Source organism: Petaurus breviceps, unplaced genomic scaffold (genome assembly GCF_028583685.1).
Source record: "Petaurus breviceps papuanus isolate PSGF00001 unplaced genomic scaffold, PetGlider_PUasm1.0 208, whole genome shotgun sequence".
In the NCBI taxonomy this organism is placed as follows: domain Eukaryota; kingdom Metazoa; phylum Chordata; class Mammalia; order Diprotodontia; family Petauridae; genus Petaurus; species Petaurus breviceps.
The window spans coordinates 17,101,050-17,109,020 of record NW_027185852.1 but is presented as its reverse complement, the minus strand read 5'-3'; positions in this window follow the sequence as shown (position 1 = coordinate 17,109,020).

Genomic DNA, 7,971 nt, shown 5'->3' with positions numbered 1-7,971 from the left:
AGCTATCTATATCATTGATTTCTCTAGATTATTCTCATAAATAATTTATTTAAAGGGTAAAGTAAGTATATAGGTTGATAGTTATTGATGCCCCCTTGGTTGTCTTTGAGGGTAGGGAGGAATAGAGTTCAAGATTTTCCCAGGATTTTGACATTTTCCCATACTTCAGATACTTTGAATATCACCCCCTCGCCCCAATACCCTCACATCTAGGTCACCTCCAATATGTTTCTCTGCTTTGTTAATCTATCTTTTCCCATTTTGGTTCTCTTGAATACCATTCATATTTCTTCTCTAAGTGCACTAGGGACAGTGATATGAGAGTCTCAGTGTGGAGGTCTTATTGTCCTTGGGAAGAAAATAGAAGTTTGTTCTAAAAATCCTTGCAGAGCTGTTCAATCTTTTGTCTTTTTCTTGTCCTTCATCCTTAAACGTCCTCAGGATAAATTGGCCTTGGGAGACTCTTTAAACTGGCTTTCCCCTCCACAATTTCTCTGTTTTATGAAGCTCCTCCGAATGGTCTTTTCCCACATGGCTTTAAGCATACAAGCACAAGCGAGCATATAGTACAAAGGGCTGTTGCTATTGGTTGTCATATCTCTCTTCTTGACCAAGAAGCCAAGTGTTTGCTGACCACCATGGTTTTTATAATATTTTGGTGTCCTAATTTTTAAAATTGATTGGATCTGGTTACATTCATTTGGCAAAATGGCAAAGTAGATAAAGAGCCAACTTTGTAGGAAGAAGACTTGACTTCAAGTTTGACTATGTAACCATGGGTAACTGATTTAACCTCTCAGTGCTTTGGTCAACTCTCTAAAATTGTAAATTGCAGAGAAGATGGTCATCTTCATTGATGGAAGGAGTTTTCTCACTAGACAATTTCCTATACAAGTAAAATCACTGGTCCAGTCCTTATTACTCTAAATTCAGCCTAAAATAATTGTACTAAGTGTTCATGTCCTTGGATTGGTCCACATCCCATTTCCCCAAACTCAATAAATACTTTAAAATGACCAGGTTTGAGTTGTTTTAATTGCATGTTGCATGCCCCCCCCCCATTTTTATTCTTTCTTCCAGCTTTATATTTCTTTTGATCATTGCTCTACCAAGTTGGGGGTCTGACTGTACACAGGCAGCTGACACAGAAATGACTCCCACATCATTGATGAGTCATTTCCTGACTGTTAAAATATAGTCAATTGCATTTTAAAAATTGTATTACTAGTACTCACCAGGGCCAGTATCTTCTAATTCTTTTCTTGAAGGAAATACTTGTGAAGTATGGATCAAATCAACAAATACTTATTAAGCACCTACTGGACACTGTGCTAAGCATCTAGGGAACCAAATACAAGCGAAAAGAAAGCCAATCCCTGCCCTCAAGGAACTTAGATTCTAATGGGGGAAGACCACACCCAAAAGGGAGCTGAAAAGTAGGGGAACCACTGGAGAAGGAGGAAGGTACCTACAAGAGAGACAAAATAGAGTCCAGAGAGTTAGGAGTGGGGTATGAGAGCAATGGAAGACATGCCTGGCCAAGGTGCTTTCCTTAAAATGGAGATTCTGGGAAGAATCAGGAAATCAGAGGAAGGGCTGCAGGGTATGAGACTGGGGTGAGCCTTCTCAATGGCTATGCCAATAGAGCTCAAAACCTTGCTGATCCCACCAAGATGGGAAAATTCTGAGTATGGACAGATGACAAGTTTTATATCTATTTTCTGAAAAACAATCAAGCTGACAATGGACCCACAATGTGAAGATTTTTCTGCTTCAGCAGCCCTTAAATATTACTAGAATGTGGAGAATTGCCATCTACACCAGGGAAGAGAGTGTACATACTGATGAAATCATTGGTACTTGAAGTATTACATTGGCATCCTCAGCTATTTTGGACACTGTATCTATCACAGGACTGTCCCATTAGCCTTATCTATGGCTGCTCTTCTTCCTGTTATCTATACATGTCTTCTAAAAACCATGGTTGGTGACTAGTTGTGCATGGCCAGTGCCACTGACCTTCTGGTTGTTCAATGAACAAGCTCCTCCACCTCTCTCCTCCTGGCACTTCTGTCCCCCATGCCTGGAAGGCTCTCCCTCCTCCACTCCAACTATTGACATTCCTGGCTTCTTTTAAAATCTCATCTTCTACAGGAAGACTTCCCCATCCCCTCTTAATTCTAGTGACTTCCCCCTTTAATTTCGTCCTATTGATTCTACGTATAATTTGTTGTACATATTTGTTTGCTTATTATCTACCCTGTTAGATTGTGACCTTGAGAGCAGGGACTGTCTTTTGCCTCTTTTTGAATTCTCAGTGCTTAGCACAGTGTAGGCACTTAAGCCCTTGATGACAGTTTAATCTCAGGTCCTATGATGTCAACTTAAACATAAGATTCTTTGTGCAGTAGAAAGAGTCCTGTACTGAAAATCAGGAGACCTGTGGGAAGTCACTTCTCTACAATTCAGTTTCTTCTTTATTAAAATTAAGGGGTTGAAATGATGCTCTCCAAGGTGCCTTCTAGGTCAAACACTCTATGTTCTTATGTTTTAATGGGTTCCTCCCAGTTCTAACTTTCTGTGTTCTCAAAGATCTTCCAAATCTGATGTTCCATTTTATGCTAGCTTCCTGCTTTGTCTTTTTTTCTGTTGGTCTCTTTCTAGCTTTTACACTCCATGTTCTATGTTTTAACATTCTGTGTTCTCATGTTCCTTCCACTTCTAGTAGTCTGTTTTCTCTGGTACTCTATGTTCTAATTTTCTATGCTTTAAGGTCCCCCTCAGCACTGACATTCTATGAACTAAAGTTCTGTATTCTGGGGTCCTTTTCTAGCTCTGGCTTTTCATGTCCTCTGTTCTCACACTCCATGTTTTCAGGGTCCCTACAGCTATAACATTGTACACTCTAATATTTTCTATTGAAAACTAACTCTAACTCACATCCTTTGTTCTATGTTCTAAGGTCCCTCAGAGTCTTAACATTTTCAAATTCTTTCTCCTGTAAATAGAGGACTCTCATTGTTGGGTCAGCAACTCTAGGGTCAGCAGAGACTATAATCTAGAAGGAACCCACCCGTTGGTGACGGTGATTTAGGGCTAAAGGATCAACTGTTTACTGCTGTGAACCCCAAACAAATGGACTGTGGTACTGTCTTGTCAGGACTGGAAAGGATTTGAAGAAAATGTTCATTCAGATGTTATTGGTCATTATTCCTCAGTAACTAGAGACAAAACTGCATTGATTGGACTAACAAATGACCCCTCTGTAGTCTCCACCAGCCTTGGTCTTCATCTTAGCAGCTGCCCAACCCCCAAGGTAGGTTGAATGTGTAAATACTTAGCCCTGGTCAGATTCTTTTATCCCTATGGTGCCTTGAACTTTTCAAAAGGCTTCAATATGGGACTGTTCATTATAGACTAACAGCATTTTAAGGTGAGTGGGGAATGTATTATTATCTCCATTTTACAGATTTTTTTAAAAAGAAGATACACAGAGCTTTAAGGACTTGCTCAGATCATTCAACCGGTTGGTGGCAGTGGAGTGGTTGGAATAACAGGAAAAAAAAAAACAAAAAACAAACCAATGACAAATGATGATACCCCATTTCTTCTCCCCATTTTCATCTTCTTTATCTTTGGACAATCCCAGAATTTGTCAGGAGCCTTGCTAGCCTTTATCCAGCTCAAGAACTGGGGGGGGGGAGTGTATAGACAGAGGAGACAGAAGCCTTGTTAGAATGTTGGCCTCAGGAAGACTTAAATTCAAATTTCATCCCAGATACTTGCAAACTGGGTGATTCAGTGTCAATCTCTTGATTTCTTTTAGTTTTGGTGTGCCAACATTTAAAATGAAGAAAATAGTGTCTATGATATCTATACCACAGAGCTGTTTTGAGTATCAAATAACATGTATGTGAACTGCTTTGATAGAAATATGTCATCATCATAATCTTTTTGACACAACCTTGGGCAATTTACTTTACCTTATAGTTTTAAAATTATATGATTCTTTGATGGACTCATCCATAAGTGTTTGTCTTAACCATTAAGTAGTTTGGATTGAAAAAGGGCAAATTGACTGCTCTGGTGTTTTTTAAAGGCTGTGGATATTAATCCTGGCTCCAGTTTCTAATACTGTTCAATGACCTCTAAGATTCTTGGGGAAGTCACAACCCCTCTGGGCCTCAGGTCCTACTGTGAAAAAGATCTGTGAGTTTTAATGGACCACAAGCTTAGGAAGTATAAGTAGAATGAAATGGCAATTAAAGAGTTAATACTGTCTTGGTCAGACTCCATGCAGAGGACTGGCTTCTGTTTTGTACATCACATTTTAGGAAGGACATTGGCTTGATGGTGCAGGTCTGGGAGAGGGCAGTTGGGATGGTGAGGACACTAGCAGAAGGGAAAATGTGGGTGGGGCACAATGGCAGCCTTCACATCTCTGAGGCATTGTCCAAAGAAGAAAGGATTAGGGTCACAGGAATAGAGCTTTAGAGCTGGAAGGTCATCTGGCAATTAGGGGGCACCAGAGTGCACAGACCACTTGGCCTAGAGTCAAGAAGACCTGAATTCAAATCTAGTCTCAGACACTTACGAGCTGAGTGACCCTGGGCAAGTCATTTAACCCCTGTCTGGCTCTGTTTCCTTAACTATAAAATGGGGATATTAAGAGCATGTACCTCTCAGGGCCATCATGAGATTTGTAAAACTCTTAAAATAGTGCCTGACATGTAGGAGGCACTTAATAACTGCTTGCTTTCTCCTTCCTTCTTTCTTTCCTTGCTTCTTTCCATCCTCCCTTCTTTTCTTCCTTCTCTTCTCCCTGGTCTCTTGTCCCTGTCTTCCTCCCTCCCTCCCTCCCTCCCTCCCTCCCTCCCTCCCTTCCTCCCTCCTTCCTTCCTTCCTTCCTTCCTTCCTCCCTTCCTTTCTCCCTCCCTTCCTCCCTTCCTTCCCTCTTTCCTTCCTCCCTCCCTCCCTTCCTTCTGCCCCCAACATTCTCTGATCTAAGTTCCTTTCTACCTCTGACATTATGTTCTAAAGTCTCTCAGCTATAGCAATCCTTTGTGCCATGGCTTTTTTTCCATCTCAGACATTCCAGTCCCTTTCTGCTTAGAATATTCAGGTTTCAAAGCATCTTTTCCCTCTGATAGTCTTTGTTGGATGTTCTATGATCTTGTACTCTGAGGGTCCTTCCAGCTAGAGCATTCTATGCTTTATGCTCTGACATTCTATGTTCTCAGGTCCTTTCCAGCTCTGACATTGTATGGTTCTAATCTAGCTACAAATTTTGTGAGTACAACAAGGTATGATCTGTGATTGTGAAGATGAAGAAAGAAACTAGATTTTGGGACACTCTGTCAGGGTTTTTATTAGATGGCACTACTTTTTCTTATATGTGTTTGGGAGATTTTTTTCCTTTAGAAGGATCAGAAAGTACCATATTAATTTATTAAGCTTTGATACCTGACTTTTGCAAAGCAGATGTGAAAACCATACTCAAATCTAAAAGCCTAATCAATATATTGGAAAATTCTTTCTCTGTGTTTCAGGAGTATTATTGATTTCAAAAACAAAAAACATATTTCTGCTAATCAAAAATATAATAATTCTCACTGGTATTAGTCAGACACAACATGGGCATATTCATTCCATTTGCCATTAAGGGAAAGAGAAAGAAAGGAAAAATGAGAGAGAGAAAAGGAGAGGGAAGAACTGGGGAAGAAAAGGGAAAAATGCAAAGGAAAGTGTCTGGGTCCAGAGACCACTGATTGCTATTCTCTCTCAGTTTTTGATGTAGGTACACCTAAGAGAATGAGGAAGGTTCCAAAAGGTGCTGAGTCCCAAAATTGGAATAGGGACATTGTTAGGCATCTCTTTAAAGAATCATAGAACAATGAATGTCATATCTAGGTTTGAAAGAACCCTCCTACCCCATTTTATAGATAAGGAAGCCAAGACTCAGAGATTTAAGTGATTTTCCCTAGGTCACAGGAAGTAAGCGTCAGTGGCAGAATATGAACCCAGGACTGTGGAGTCAGTGGTCCAGTTTGTAGTTGCCACTATTGTGACACAGAGCTCATTGTCCAGCTTTTTGGAGTATTCTGTGCTTTAGACTTTAGGCAGTTTGCAACACAACCTGATGTGAAGGATGAGAGAGAGACAGAGAGAGAGAGAGAGAGAGAGACAGAGAGAGAGAGAGAGAGAGAGAGACAGAGAGAGAGGATAAAAAGGGGAAAGAAGTAGGGAGATCCAAAATAAGTGACAGGGGGACAGGGGGACTGGGGTCCCCCAAGATATGAAGGAGGAAAGGCATTAATTTAAGCTTGCCACAGAATTAAGGGGAGCCACGAGGGTCTCATTTAGGGCTCCAGAACCACCTGAGGTCCATGATTGGCTCAGTCTCCAATGCTGGCTGACAAGTCACTTTGCTCCCAGGTTCCTGGGCTGTAAGAGGTTCGGGACAGCTTGACTTCAGGGCCAGCTCCTCAGAGGATGCTGGGTCATCACAAGCATTGCCAGCAGGACTTTTGTCCTGCCACTGGACTCCAGTGATTATGCAGGAGAGAGCAAGGCTGACGACTTTTCAGGGCTCTGCCTCATGCGCAAGCTGAGACATCACCCTCCTGATGTCATTGGTTCTCTACCGAAGGCCGAACAACAGCAAAGGATGGGATGAGTCAGATGTGAACCCCGGCTATTGAACTTCTTGTTACAGGCCCCACTTTCACCAGGCACTCCCCTGTGTTCCAAGATTCCTAGATATACTTTTTTTTTTTTCCTGTTTGGACTTTACAAAGCTTCCTGGTGGGTAGTTTTAGTCATACTGGCAAGCAGCTTGTTGCAGTGTGTTGTGAAGATGGAGATCACGAGTTGTTCTGCTGTTGAAAGAGAAAAAGAGAAAAAAAAAGAAGAGAAAGAAAGTGATTTTAGAAATCCAAGTGAGGCTGAAACTCAGAGTTCCATCTCCAAGTGTTTTGTATTTCTCGGATTTGGCATGCGAGGGCATGGGTGTGGCTGCCGTTGCTCAGCCTCAGTTTCCTTCTCTGTAAAATGTGTTTGTGTGTGTATGGTTGGACTAAATGACTTCAAAGAGGCCTCGAAATCCGTGCCTTTATATTCTCTTCTCCCTATCTTTTCTCTTAGAATTTCCCCAGAGAGGTGGCACACTGAGCCTCATTTCCCCTTTTTTGTCAGTGGGGATGACAGCCTTGGTGTTCCTCATGCTCCCCCCTCCCCCTTGGCATGAAGAAAGACCATCATAAGCTGCAAAGCACAATTGGAGAGTTCTGACCAGAGGCAGGTCATGCTAAGGGCCAGGTGGCAGTAAATCTGAAGATCTTGATAGATGCTCAAAGGAAGGAGACGCCACTTTTTGGCTGAATGGGTCAGCGAGGATTTCCTGGAGCAGTTAGTAGGTTCATCTTGAGGGAGGCCTCAGTTCTGGCTACACAAAGTTGGTGGGAGTCATTGGGCAGGGGGAATACAGCCCATGTGTTGAGGCAGGAAAGAGCAAGCTGTAGACTGAACATGGCGAGGGGGCCCATTTGGCACAGAGGGCAATAAGACAATAGGAGACAAGGGCAGGGGAGAGGTGGAGGGCTTTGAAGGCCAAGCCAAGGAAGCTGGACTTCATTCCAGAGGCAATGGGGACTCACTAAGAATCTGAGAATGAATGAGCTCCTTGACCAAGGCGCCTCCTCTCCCATCACTGTTCCTCTGCACCGTTGTCCTTCGTGCCTGGAACGTGCTCCTCCTCCTCTGCATTTTAGAATCCCCTTCGTCCTTCAAAGCTCAGCCCAAAGCTCACATGCTGCAGCAGCACTTTCCTGCTTCCTCAGCATCTGCCTTTTCCTTTGGGATTGTCTTCCATTTACCCTGCATAAATCTGTGCATACCTGGTGCTTGTGTGTTGTCTCTCCTATGAGAATGTAAGTTCCTTGAGGGCAGGGGCTGTTCTTGCTTTTATTTGTA